Raw genomic sequence first — 15800 nt, 5'->3', positions numbered from 1 at the left:
GAATTTTAAGAAATCTGCATATTGTCTATATAGCATGAAAAAGAACGATATACCAAACAGATTAAATGTGTGAAGGCAATAAGTTATACAGTATAATGTAGAGCTGTCACGATTCCTCGATTAAATGAGTACTCGATCTTAAAAAACTTTGACTGTGGTGTCGTAACCGGTAAAATACCCGGAAGTGGCGCATTCTATGGATGAGAATCCATGAACCACATTATAAGACCGTTTTCTAAAGGCTGCACGATGTATTAAAACTATTTAAAAACTAGATGTACTACAGTATTGAGCTATTGTGAATTCACAAAGATTAAATGCATCCCAGAGCTGCTCCGTTCACAGTGAATACTGCTCCACATAAACTATTATCATTTACAAGCATGGAGCGCATCTCAAACTCCAACTCTGCATATGTTGTGAGTTTGGGTTGCTTATAACGTAGCCTACATCTGGGAACACAATGTGAGCCATTTCATCAAATTTCTAAGGTAAATCATTTATAACCCTACCCCAACAAAGGAGAATATATCTAAATGTTTTCTAGACATGCAAACTGTACATCGCAATTTTAAAATAAGTTTAAACCCCCACTCTGAGTTTGCATGTTTTGATGTCCACATATTGTTGTTCAAGTAATGACAGTGGCTGTAGGATTTCCATCGTAAAGAAGTGGCCAAATATTAAAGATTAAGTAAACATTTCAATTGAATGTTGTTTGGCTAATATTAAACAAGTACTTCAAAACTGATCAAAACAGTAATCTATTTTAAATGAAAAAAGTCAAAATAAGGGACCACGTGACACATATCAAATTGGAATTTGGCAAAAGTTGTTTGTTAGAATTAGTATCAGCCAAAAGAAAATCCTTCTGGTGCATCCCTTCTTTTTTATTTTAATGAAATTTGTAAAGTATGTATTTTTAATTCAAAAACTGACCTTGCATTCTAGATACGGTACCAGTTGGCCATTAAAAAGTAATTAGGTGCACTTTTAAAGAATGTTTGTTTCTGAATTATTCTGCATTCTCAATGAGTTCATGAAGTTCAAAGTTTATCAGAAAGCTCATGACTTTTAAGAAGCATCATTACCATGTGAATATTAAAATCATCTTAAAGAACTCTGAGATTGCTAGAAGAGCAACAGGGCATTTAGAACTTTTTTATTTTGAGTTGCACACACACACAAAGCAAATCTCCAAAATGCAAATACAAGCATTTAGTTTTTCTTGTAAATGAGTTCCTAATTACCCCAAACTTAAAAGTAAAGAACATTAATGCAGTCATGATTTATAAAAAGTTTGCCTATTTATTTAACCAACATATAAAATTAGCACATGACCTTAAAACGGAAGGAATACAAATCAGAGCACCGCTCAAAACATCCAAGTACTGTGTAATAATGAATTTTTGGGTACGCATTATGTGTGCTTGTAAATGCAAATTCTTGTTAATTGAGTTCGTTCCGCAGAGGTCACCTGTTCTTCTGGGACCTCTCTTCAAAAACAGTCTCATACAAACAGGTCTTTAAGCAATGCCCAATGTCAGTGAGCTCATTTGCAATCCAAATGCTCATTTGCTGTGATTTCAGAAAAACAAAACTCCAGTTTTGACTTCCGAAACCAAGCAGGATCGATTTATTATATAAGAACATCAAAGTTTGAGTGTTGCACAAATTAAATATCTTGGCATTAGTCCGGTAATGAACAAACACTTTGCACGCTTCAATTCAAATAGTTATGATGACACCTAATCTCCTTATAAATGTAGTGTCTCATATTCCACTCTAGTCTCCCAGTGTGATTACCAGCTAGATGGCCCTAAGCAACACTAAAATGTTTTTATTGCAAAAGACTTAATTACGAAATCATAACTCCTTAAGCCACAAAAGTACAAAAACACACACCTGGGCTTGCAGATGCTTGCACCAGAAAATCTTTATAGAGTGAAAAGAACAGGACAAATGTTAGGAAACACTGACAGTGATGCACCAAACCCAGGTCCCTTGCCGTAAATTACTGCATAACTGAAATGCATCCTCACAAGTGAATCTGTACACACTGCATCTTGCCAAGCCAATATTATGATATTCTCAGTGTTTCCCATTAACTACCTAGACTGGTAACACATCTAATCTGTCCTGCCACAGTTTCATAATGAACTGAAAATATTTTTACACTCTTATTGCGGTGTTTTGAGCCATCTGTCAATCCAAATTTAAATCAAAATGGCTATATGGCAAAAAGCTGTGATTTAATTAAAAGGTACACTATGTAACTTTTGGCCCTCTGGCAGTTAAAAATAAATAAAACTGTATGCATTTAAAAAAAAAAAACTGCACAAGAATAAATAAATAAAAATAAAACTGCAAAAGCTCAAGAATTTAATATTTAGCAAGTGAAGAAATTTTACTAGTGTAGTGTAAAGTAAAATATATATATATTTGGGGGGAGCATGTCATCCTAGAGAGTCAGAGGTCCACTTACCATGGTCTCATATTCTAAAAAAATTTAATTGACAAAGTGAAGGGCAAGTATGGTAAGTAAAGTAACGCATGGAATTTGTCCTCTGCATTTAACCCATCCCATTTAATGAACACGAGCGGTGAGTAGTGAACACACACTGCAAACCGTGGACAGCCAGCAGCCATTTTTATTGTGGTGCCTGGGTAACAATTGGGGGTTAGGTGCCTTGCTCAAGGGCACCTCAGTCATTTTCTGTCAGTATTGAGAATTGAACCCGTGACCTTCGGGTTACCAGTCTGACTATCTAAAAAAAATAGACCACAACTGCCCTATCTATAATAACTAAATACAGTACGAATACTAAGTATACACAAGTATTGGGTAAATTGGGTCTGTTAGACTAGACCTTTCAGAAAAAAAGCATATTAACATAAGCATACAACATTTCTCTAGCTTCATTATTCTTGGATAACTCTTTCTCTGATGGAATGTATTCTGAGAATGCCTTCTCTATGAAAGATACACATGATGCTGCTTATGATTTAGCTAAAATGGGTCATCTTAAAAGTCAATATAAGACTGCGATCAACCTTTTGAAACAGCCTTCCTGTAGGAAGTGAATCTGTGGCATTACAGGAAGTGTTCAGTTGGCTGTAAAATGCTTTAAGCAAAAACATCTTAAGGGCAACTCAACTTCTCTTGCCAAGATCAAGAATACATTTACCATTCTGCTCCTATAAACATATATTCCCCAAATATACTATATTCTCTAAGCTTTTGCTATAGACAATAAATGATCATTCAAAATTCATCATTGGCCTTACACTGATGAAGCACCTTCAACAGTAGACAATGTCAAGACATTGTTTTTTTAGTCTAGCTCAAGGACTCGTTCGTTTTAAGCAATTCCTTTCCGTTCACAGATGATTTATCTCTGTGACAGGCCAAGGGGCATGGCATGCACGCAAGCTTGGCCTTGACAAATTGAGCCAAGGCCTTGGTGAAAAACAGGAGGGAAAAATGCAGACAATCTAATGAAATCTCACTTTATCCGACCATGTCGAACTATGCCATGTCTTAATTAAACGGTTTGTGGAGAAACCCGAGCCAGAGTGGGAGGCAGGGTGACAATGCTTGGAAAAAAAAGGACATTAAGCTCACACCTTAAACACATCTGGCTTTGGTTACGGGTTCTGCTTCCATTTCTCGAGTCCATCTTTCACTCTGGACAGCTGCTGAAGCTGCAACACAGCAACAGACATGGCTGAAAAGAACGATAAAATTCTGCCAGTGTCGCTTCAAATCAGTCATGCTGAGGGTGTTCACTCCGGTTGCAGGTTTGCAACAATGGTTTATTATAACAGGGGTGTAATTTCTCTGAAACTGAAGGAGATGTTTTGTGTGGAGGTGTCGAGGTGTGGTTAAAGACCAGACCAAACCCCAGACTGTTGTATCATTACCCTGCTGTTGTCTGCAACCTCAAGTTAGAGCTTGTTTTGCAAGTATGAGGCGTAGTCAAGATTCTCAGGACTATCAGTGTTCAGTATTGACCTAACTACACAAATCTGAAACCTTATTTACCACATAACCACTACATCTGATCCTTTTCTTCTTTAGTTTCTGACGTGGCAAGAGCAACTCTATACCTGATTTCAAAACAAACCGTTTAGCTTCAACTAATCCGCTCATTAAATGTGTTACAAGGAAATCTTTGATAAACTTTGTAATGTTTGACCAGTTAAACAGCATTAGTATTGAAAAACATTTAAAGGGGTCATATAATGCCATTTTTGTACAAGTTACGGTAATATGATTCTTTAGGGTCTAAATTAAAAAGTTTGTAATATACTTTAATAAAAAATTATCATTAGTATTGTAAGAAAACACTAATTTTACCTGGTCAACAGCAGCTCTGTTTTCAGCACGCCATTTAATTGCATGTGTCTTTAAATGATAATGAGCTTAGCTCACCCCGCCCCTCTGTTCTGTGGGGTGTTTTGACCCAACACACGTGGAGTGTTGCCTTGACAACAGTTGAGGGTATATTTTGGAGAAAGAATGGCAGTGGGAGTCTCTGAGGACACATCTGTGCAACCATATCAATTTGTACCGGAGTCGGACCCAGAACAAGATGACGACTCCGAAGAAGTTCGACAATTAAGGCTCGAACAGGACGTTTCTGAATGGTTGGTTAACGTAATGTCACTTTGATCTATCTTTGTATGTACTGGCAGGGTAGAGTAGTGAGATACGAACGATATGTGTTTACTGATGTATATGTTAGTTCATTGACAGATTGATGTTACAACCAATGGTCATGAAAAACTTTTTTTCGGTAAATGTTGGCTTGTCAGTAATGAATAAAACTTTACACACTTCTTCTGGACGTGCAGCAGGAACACGAATAGTTGGTACCGATTCTTTTTTCAGGAGCAGCTTCTTAGCAAAACTAGCTTTATAACGTTACTGACCCTCGTTTATAAAGCAGTCTGGTGAGAAATGATTCGCGCAAACATGAAAGCATTGACGTCGATCGTGGGGAATATTCCCTTCGAAAAACAAAACTCAGCCACTGCGTCTTTAATTAGCCAACATTAGCCAACTTTAATAATAAGAGTGCACCATACGGTCTTATTCATTAGCCTACATATTAAAAGTTTCTTGCTGGATCATTCAAACCATCATTTTTCAACTTGCTAACACACAGACTGCATTGATCAAAGTTCACAGGAAATATTTAAAATGGAGACAACGATAGCCTATATGTAAAAAAAACAAAGACAAATATTATGCAAATAATAGTATTTTTAGTAAAATAAAGAAATATTCCCTACCATTCAAAAGTTTGGGGTCAGTAACATTGTGTGTTTTTTTTCCCCATAATATCATAAGGCTGCAATTATGTGATTAAAATTTTTTATTTTTGTATTTTAGTTTTAAGTAAAAAATAAAAAGATTTTAAATAAGTTTTCTTTTTTCAAATATGTTAAAAACGAATCCTTCAGAAATCATTCTAATATGCTAATTTGATGTTCAAGAGAGTTATTGTTGAAAATAACAAGATGAAAATAACAAGCAACATGTTTGTGTTGCTTAATATTTTTGTGGAAACCTTGATTTTTTTTAAAGAAAAGCATTCATTTTAAAAGGAAATTTTCAACAGTGTTATAAAATATATAGCGTAGCCTATACAAGTTACTGAGCCTAAACTTCTGATTAATTTTAGAAGTCATGGGCAAACTTCCTGTTCAATAGGAAATGAGTCAACGCATAAAAGAAAAACTGCATGGGTTCCTTAATTTTTTTTTTTTTTTAAAAGATCCAAAATACCAAAACAAACTTCTAATAAATGATCAACAAAACAAAATGCCCTTAGTCCTTCGTTGGCTCAGGGGAACTCTATTAATTACTAGAGCTGCAGCAGACACATTGCAGATGACTTGTTGTGGGTCTTTAACAGTCTGGCAGGACGCTTGGGCTTAGATGTGTGAAAAGATGTCAACAGATGTAAGAAAGCCTTCCAAACAGGAAAACACCACCCGAGGCTGCTTTGCATTACGTCATTACATTATAAAACAATCTGGCTTTTTATACTGTCTGGAAATGTAGCTGGCTTTCAAACAAACACCAACTCTTTAAGAGGTGGGATCTTTATTACAGAGAACATTTAGGCTTTATGGCTACTTCAGTTTGAACTACACAGGTAGCACTAGAAGCACTTAAAAGTAGACTGCTTTCCACACTGCTAGTTTATATGATACAACCAGCTGATGTCAGGGAGGAGGGGAATGGCACATGACAACTTGCTTAGAATCATATGATCTGATACTGTACATTTCTAAGGCAGAAGTGTTCAGCTGGGCCCGACAACCTAAGAAAAGTGTTAAATAATCATATAGGCCAAGTAGTCAAAGTAGTCCACCCCAAAATCTCTTTGATGTTCTCTGGTCCATCTTTCAATGCTTGTGCGCTTGTTTTATGAGCAACCAGGCAATTTAACTAATTTAAATGAATTATACATTTTTATTTAAAAAGTAATTTAATCAGACAATTAAATACAATTCAACTTTATTATTACCAATAGGTAATCGTTCAAGAATGTAGCCTAAATATTTTTAGTTTTCAAAACAAGAAAATATTATTCATATTATATAAATATAAGGGTGCCACTCAATGTTTCATATTTTTTATCCTCTCACCCCTGAAATGTGTTAGTAATGTGAAAAGAAAAAAGCTGACAAAATTTGGATGTATTTAGTGATTATTAAAAAGTAGACTAAACAGTTACTTTAGCAGTTAATAATCAACAGTTCAGCACTATCAGTTGAACACAAACGATGTCAAATAGTGACCAAAATGTCAGCAATTAATGTCTGCAGATGTGGATGTTGCGGCAGCAACCGCTTCCCTAACTGCTGTAAAGGTGGACTTGTTAGGATTTGGAAAGTCAAGGATTAATTTACTTTGGTGAACAAAATTTAAATAAAATGGCATTTTTTGCAATAAAATGTACTACATATGCAACATTTGAGCTCATTGAGCTAGCAGTAAATAATAATATATCAGAATGAAACTTGCCACTGCTACTATGCATCATAAAATGAACAGAATGGGGGGGTGAGACCTTTAACATAAAAAAAAAGAAGAATTCCATTGAGTGGCACCCTAATATATATTATATATATTCAAATATTTTAATTAGAACTTCATTCTAAATAAAAGAGGGGGGGAGGGAGAGCAGAGGAAAAGGAGGTTGTTTCTACAAGCACAACAGATTAATAAAACTAGTCACATGCATGTAGATCGATATGCCAATGTCTATCGACTCAAGGAGTTTAAGATCTTGCACTGTGGTCTTGAGAAAATCAACCCGAGTAAGAATGATGCTTGCGGTGCCCGAAAACCTGACTAGTCAAAAGAGTATTCTCACCCTCAATTCTCACTCTTCCTCTATCACAAAAGACAAGTCAATGTTCATAGCTCATTAGCTTTCATTAGAAATATCCAACTGCGGTGTGATTGTCTACAGGGAGCGGTGGGGAGCCATAGGGGCAGGAACAGGCATAAAAAGACAATGAAGCTGACTATGGAGTGGAATAATACACTCTTATATGTCGGAAAAACAAAAGGCAAAACGATTAAAATCAAGAGCAATCAACACCCTAGCTTTAAGGGTTCATTTCTTTCTGCTGTGTTTGCAGAGAAGGCAAGTTGATAGTTAAAACCTTATCAACAACAACCGCTTGCACCAACATGCTGAGTTACAAAACAGTGAATTGTGATGCAATATTTATCTTGTAAGAACACCTCTTTAAACCAATGTGATAAAAAAAAAAAGATGTCCATTTTCTCAGAAAACCCATTGTTTTTCAAGTCTAGTTACCATTTCATTAAATAAACGGTTTAGCTAAAATGGAGAGTAGGAAAGGAAATACCTGGACAACTCTATTGAATCTCTATCATGGACTACGACGAGCCATTGCGTTTCAACGGCTGAAACTCTCTGGGGGCCAATTATGCGCTTTTTCTTCCTCTTTCCTTCTAGGTCATTTTTAGCCCTAAGCTTTCATATTATCTTTCATTGTAACATTTTTGAGGGAGTGAAAGGAATTCGAGCAAGCTAAGAAGGGTTAAATAAGATACATGAACCACGGAAGAACACCGCGACAGCTACTGAGAAAAAAAAAACAGCGAGCTTGAAACATGTTTGCGGTTCCCATGAATGTGGCAAGTGCTGTTTTCTGACTTCAAGATCCACACAGTTCCAACGAGAGGCATGGGAACCCATCAAAAGCTATAAATCATTGGGACGGCACGTAAAAATTATTTTGCAAAATAGTATTATGGTTGTGAGGACACAAGACAAACTTTGTTTTTGAAGTTCCACAATCCTTTATAAAGCAGATATTGCTTCTAGGAAGGTAAACCAGGTAATGGGGTAAAATAACCTTTGCATCCAGATGCAATATAGCCTGCATCTTGTGTTGTAGGCACAGAAATAAGGTAAAAAAAAGCAAACAGCAAGACATTACAAGGATCATCATTATATGAAATCCTTCAAGTGACATGGAATAAAAAATAGTCTGGAACAGTCAAGGCAATTTCCCAACGGCAGCCAATTTGAACATATTTGATGTTTAAAGGTGCTTTATGTCATTTTTTGACTGTTCTAAAGCATAGAAATACCATAATATGTTAGCAGATATTTAGGAAACATGCTAAGTTCACATACTGGCTTCTCTGAAAAACAATGCTAGCGAGATTTTTAACTTTGAAATGTGCGTTCCTTGTTGGACTGTCTGGTTGTTTTTGGTCTGTGTTTCCCCGCCCACTGCCAATTTTCCCAATAGTGTTTCGACACCCAGTGCATTGCAGTCATGGAAGCCAGCAAACAAACTGGGTCAGAGATCGCAAATCCCACCCGACCTAAAAAGCCTCGGCATCCATCAAAAAAATATAAACGGGAGCATATTAAAACTCAGATCAATTACCTCGTCAACTAACTCAAGTCTCCTTGCCTTCCATTGTCAATTGTGCTCGTCATAAATGAATGGTATTCCTAATTAGTTTCATTCATGCATTGCTAATAGTTCCATCTTGGTCACAAAGTAATATAAAATATTAATATTAGGCTAAGTATTAAGAATGTATACACCAAATTAAGTTTTCATGTACTATATTCAAAGTCATCTGAAGCCATTCCATGGCTTAATGTGAGAAACAGATCAGTCAATCATTCTCCGTGTCCAACCCATAATAAATAAGGTTACGACAGAAATTGTAATAGTAATCAAAATCAAAGTAATCGATCACAATGGCACCGGGGCCATCAGGCAGTCCGAGCCCTGTAGGATAGATAGTGTTGCACAATAGTATACCATACTTTAAATCACTGTTTATTTCATTTGTATCATTCTTAGATTGTGTTTGTCATATTGATTGTAATTTGCATATAAAGATAAAAGATACATTAGGCTAAGTAAATAACTATACTGTGATATAAAATTAAATTGCATAAAAAAAATTACTACAATTAGCTACTCATATCGTGAAATAGGACTTTGGTCTTATCACCCACCCCTATGCCAACCAGTTCAGAATTGTGAAAGATAAGCGAATGTGATTGATAATATGATGGATATAATGATAATTATTTTATTAATGTTAATTTATAAAACAATGAATTTTAAGTTCTCTCATATTATTCAATTTCTTTTAGCCGCTGCAGGACAACTCAAACTCATTGTCAAAAAAAATGAACTAGTAATACATCCAATACATTTGTGATTACATTTTTAAAAGCCATGACCACTATCAAAGCACACCAATAACATGTTACATTCAATATTTCTCAATTGATTATTCATTCAAACTGAACAGAGTTCAATTCAATTCAATTCACTCAAAATGATGTTTGTATCCTTTATCTGATGATTACTCATCAAGAAACAACTGATCAAACTCAATTCTCTTGTGTTAGCTTATGTCCTTGACTCAAAAGCTGTCTGTAAATAAAACATTAGAAATATCAGCTGTCCTCATCTAGAAAAACAACACGGCCTTTGTAACTGGAACTACTAAAGAGTCTCTCTTAGTCATGGAAAAAAGCACAACATGGAGAAGAAAGCAAACAGCAGGACTGTATGAATTAGTGAATGTGGCTTTGAACTTTAATTTATAAGCTAGCAGGATGTAGGTTAGTAGGCAAGGCACTAAATGCAACTGCAAGACTCTCATAAACTCACAAACCAGAACACTTCTCTCATTTCTAACTATCAATTCATTTCATACATGCTTCTGACATCTTTAAGGGCATTACCAATATTTTTAAACTGCATTACTAAAGTTAAAAAAGTAACTTGTTTACATTTTGTGTCAGTCAACTATAGAGGCACATTATCATGATATTGAGCAAGTCCCTATAATTCAACTTGTGCCTTGAAGCAAATCTACTGCTGTGTCCTGGCACAATTACGTGCCATAAAACTTCAGCTGCAGCCCAGGATCTTGCATTCCCTCGACATCAGCGCAAACACCTGCAAGTATCCGTCTGGTTTCCCAGCTGTGAAATCCTTCAAACAGATTCATTTCTGGTAATCCAAGCCCTTGTTTTCCATCAACATAATAATCAAATAAATGGAACAAGGAATTTCTCACAGACAATTCAAAGTGATTTTGGGTGGGATTCATAATTGGTCTTTATGGGAAAGTTGCCATCTACAATATACTACATTAAAAGTACAAAAAAACACTATTCCACCATGATTTGGCCCTAGAGCGTCTGTGAATTATGATCATGGGGGAATGAAAGCAAAGATAACTAAAATGGAACAGATGTCTCTGTCTCATATGGTCTCAGACAACCCTAAAGACTTCACCGTGAAACCATCGAGTCACAACGGCTGCCTAAACTCCAAACACAGGGGGAGGTAACAAAATGAATCCTGACCAAGCAACCAGGAAAATAATGAGATGATGTATCTGGATGGTGTCCAGGACCTAAAGGGATCCACCTCTAACCCACATTTTCTTTGCAGAATTTGCCGTGCTCACAGCTTCTCTTCATAAATTTAATAACGGCACCCCTCAATAACATAGCCAAGTCGTCTCATTTATTATTTCATCCAGCCTTACTTAAAGTCCCCCTGTGTTGAAAATCAAGCTTTTAATGTTGTTTATATGTCCATGTGGTGTTTTTAATATGGTTTAAGAAAAAAAACATGTGCAAATTCATAAGTCAACAACACCCTTGCTAAGTATTTTCTCCTTAAAAAGGCAGTGAACCAAAGACAATCTCAAAAACGCAGTTTGAAATCACTGGTGTTTCTGACGTCACAAACTACCTTGTAACCAATCAGTTTTAAGGGATAAAATTATTGACTAGAGGTTGACTTTAATATTTTTTTATATATTGTATAAGCAGCAATTAGGCTGCAAAGCTTGGGCTATGCATTCAGTTTATTGTGCATATCAAGTCATCAACGTATTCTAATAATATTGGTGAGAATTTTTTCTGCAAATCTATTTTTCAGGGTTCAATCAGGGTTTACTCTTTTACCCTAAATCAATGCATACGGCCGTCTGTCGGAAGCTAGTTATTTTAGTTTATAAAAGTATTATATTACATAAAATATGGATGTTTTTCTTACACAAACGCATCACCTCAGAAGGCTTTTATTAACCTCCCGGAACCGTGTGGAGCACTTTCATGATGGATGGATGCACTTTTTTGGACTTCAAAATCAGGTCCACCATTCACTACCATTATAAAGCTTGGAATGATATTGCTATTATATTTTTTAATATAACTCCGATTGTGTTCGTCTGAAAAAAGAAAGTCATATACACCTAGGATGGCTTGAGGGTGAGTAAAACATGGAGTAATTTTACTTTTTGGGTGAACTATCCCTTTAAATATTAAACTGAAAAGAAATTGAAAGAAATTCGAAAGTATTTTTCTAAGTTAAATGATTTCACACTCGAGAGCACATCAACGGCTTGTTCATGCCACTCATTAAAGAAAAACAGATAGGAAAAAAAACTACACAAAAGCATCTTCAAATGCACAAGAAAAAGAGCAGGTACTGTTTGGATAAATCAGAAGCTTTTCTCTGTCTGTAGAAGAAATCCTCCACTTGGAACACAAATGAGACGTTAAAAACGTTAAGCCCACGGCACTGGTGTAACCAAACGATGCGCTTTTCAAACTATGCCAACAGTGCTGTCAGCATGTCTCACACAGTCTGGGGCTCGGCCAGGTGTGATTTCTGTTCTGCGGAGCTGCAGCGGACTAACAGTGAGAAAAACCATGCTACAATCTTATTATAAAAAGATCACAGGTGATTTACAGTGATCCATAACAGCTCGACAGTCCAACATAAACATTCTCCGCTTCAAACTCAGAAGCATCCTGTGGCTTCAAGTTTGTTCCCCTTCTTACGATCATAAGCAACAGTTTCAAAGAAAGCTCCGGCAATCAATTGCTAAATGGAATGATAATGCAAATCAAAATTACATGTTTAGTTCTTTAACATGAATCAAAGGGTTCTGCTAAAAAATCCAAAAAAAAAGTTCCAAAAAATCATGAAGACCATCAGAAACAGATTTCAAAATAAAACTTCCATGCACAAATCTATATGATTTTCTAGTCTCTATGGTTCAATATAAGTCTATTGGATTTTTAACCCATTTTGGACACATTAAGCTTTTAAATAGTAGGCTATAATGGTGATTAATAGTAATGCCTGCCTTGGCAAGCACCACTAGTAATTTGCTGGTCCTACAAAACCAATTCCAGTTCTACCAATGATAAAAGCAGAAATATGTCTGCAGTAATGAACTTTGGTCAACTGTGAAACCATCACTTAGGCTGCGTTTACACTGGCACGTTCTGAGCCACTTCCAAATGTGGTTTTAAATCAGATACATGATACATATCGGATATCTGAACATCTGACCTACGTCTAAACACGTAGCCTACACCCGGTTCCCCTTGGAATTCCCAGACACCACAAGAGGCAAAGGCGACACATTTGCCACAAAGATAACTTTTAATGCCACATTGTGAAGCAGACGAGCCTGTAGTGTATGCGCTCGCACTAAAACTCACAGCTTTTTTTATTGAGGTGGAAACTTTGTATATGGTTGCAAAATTGCATGCACATTGCACACAGAACCATTCAGGAGCATAGAAACTGGTTTTCAACCTCTGCTTCGTGAATTTTATAAATAAAACTACTTCACTACTGAAAGATAAGATACATTATAATATTTCTTAGCAACTAGGAGATAAATACTATGTAAACGAACCGTAGATAAAACAAACGAAAATTACAAATATTTTCAGTCAGATTTTGCACTGCAAACATCCATGACAGCTTTTAAATAGTCCATGCTGGCAAATAATCATGGCCACTCAACTCAAATTATTTAAATATTTAAAAAGGACATTCAAAATCTGAAAGTCAACCATGTCACATAGTAAAGCGCTTACCAACAGAATCGTTTTGGGTGGTGGGGATGAATGTAAACAGATATCGGAAACCAGTCATGTCTAAAAGTGAAGGTAAACAGGCGGGACCACAAAAACAACGGATATGGTCAAAAGATCAGATCTGTGCATTAAGACTTGCAGTGTAAACGCAGCCTCAGTGACAAGTCATCATGAATAAACCCGAGCATACAAGCTGCATTTTAAAAGCTGCGCACACACGCTGCCTCGCAACACTAAAAATGGCAGCGTTATTAGTTCATATCTCAAGAGATACAGGACTGAATGCCAGCGTGGACCCTGAGGCATTCATTTTCAGCAATTACTAACCGCAGCATATTCAGTGCTCCTGACAATGCGTGCAAGGATCCATTCATCACCTGGCTTTACAGTACCATCTGGACACAGGGCTGTTTGCGTTTTAAAGTGAACCCATTACAGGAGGGTGGGCTGTAATATACATCTAAATTAATCATCTAACCTAATGAATTGACTCTCGACTGCTATAATGTGCTTTCAATTACTTATGGTAAATGAAAAATCGGAATCGAAGAGCAGGAAGTTGCAAAACTGTCTAATCGGAACAAAACCTATAAGTTTTGCATGTTAAAAAACAAAATGTGTATCTTGGTCAGGAAGTGAAGTAGCAGCTCATTCCACACAAGTCTACAGTCAAGTCAAGGGCATGTTACAAGCTGAGAATATCAAATGACAACCGGAGAAAGAGGAAGATGTTTTATGCATTCCTTCAGAGAGAGCCAGAGCATTCAGACGTAACATGCAGGAAATGTACAAAATTCATGAATTCTACAGAATGGGTTAGTGAGAGGAAGAGAAGGACGAATCTGCATCTTTACTAATTCGAATCTCACGGCGCAGCGGCACCATGCTTTAGAAGTTCTCTTCAAAGTCACCTGGACAGTCAGTGTTTGAGACTGACAACCATATCTACTAACAGTATTAACAAATTTTTCCGTTCATACAACAGAAGAGCCATGAACAATTATCTATATAATTGAAAAACACCATTTTCTATTGAGTAACGCCTGTAACCGTAGTAGTGAAAATTATGAAAGTTAATAATATCAAACGACTTGCAGTACCATTCAAAGATTTGGGGACAGTAAGAATTTTTTTGTTTTTAAGAAATTTATACTTTTCATTCAGCACTGATGCATTTGCATTACATCGATCATTTAGTTAAAGTGACAGTAAAAATTTATTTTACAAAAGATTTCAATTTAAAATAAAATGCTGTTCTTCATCAAAGAATCCTGAAAAATCCACGGTATTCAGCATTCAGCGTTTTCAATATTGATAATAAGAAATGTTTCTTGAGCAGCAAATCAACATATTAAAATGATTTCTGAAGGATCATGTGACACTGAAGACTGGAGTAATGATGATGAAAACTCAGCTTTGCATCACAGGAATAAATTACATTTTAAAATAGATTAATTTTTTTTTTTTTTTTTTAGATTGTAATAATATTTCACAATATTACTGTTTTACCGTATTTATGATTTTAAAAAAATGCAGCGTTGGTGAGCAGAAGAGGATTATTTTAAAAACCATTTAAATAATCTTACTGACATCAAACTTTTGAATGGTAGTGTATTTAACACCAGAAAGTCTTAACACAAATGACACGACAACATTATCTAATAAACAAGCCCAAGCGAGGAACAAGTCGGTCTTTCAAATCTTAATTTAACCAACAACATTGTAAGGCATCCAGAACAAAAAAACAAATGAGAGCAGCAGTGGTGGACAGCGACTAGATCTACAACTCTCAGATTGGATACGGAAACATTAGTCTTTGATAGGGGTGTAACGGTACGCAAAAATCACGGTTCGGTACATACCTCAGTTTTAAAGTCACGGTTCGGTTCATTTTCGGTACAGTAAGGGAAAGAAATGCAAAACATTAAACTGCTGGTTGTTTACTATAAACTTTTTTTAACAATTTGTTTACACTTTTTTAAACACACTTTTTTAATAAATATAGGCTAATAAATAGAAAATATATAAAATAAAAAAACAAATAAGAAATAAAATACTGCTGCAAAGTTCTCCACTAAATAAAACACTCTCAAACCAATATTGGCCATGACGCTAGCTAGCTAGAGGCTGGGCTAAAGCGAGCGTGCTGTGTATGTGGTGATCTTTATTTATGCGATATTTATGTCCGAGCCCGACCCGAGTTAAAATCCTATTTTTTTTTCTCATACTAATGACACATGTACGTTTGTTTGTGTGGAAAGCCCGCTTTTAACAGAAAGGCATTCGGAAATGTCCACAGATGAGTGCATCAGCTCGCACGGAGCTACAAGCGCTCTTAACACA

At 36.0% G+C, this 15800-nt stretch overlaps 1 protein-coding gene across 3 annotated transcripts in view; it reads right to left on the bottom strand.

Moving 5' to 3' along the window:
* Positions 1 to 15800, bottom strand: part of furina (furin (paired basic amino acid cleaving enzyme) a) — a 94705-nt gene that overhangs the window by 73456 nt on the left and 5449 nt on the right. The gene's annotated exons all lie outside the window — the stretch shown is intronic.

The sequence above is a fragment of the Phoxinus phoxinus genome, assembly GCF_949152265.1.
Source record: "Phoxinus phoxinus genome assembly, chromosome: 2".
Lineage (NCBI taxonomy): Eukaryota > Metazoa > Chordata > Actinopteri > Cypriniformes > Leuciscidae > Phoxinus > Phoxinus phoxinus.
The sequence above is the reverse complement of the archived record's forward strand: the minus strand, read 5'-3'. Positions and strand labels throughout refer to the sequence as shown.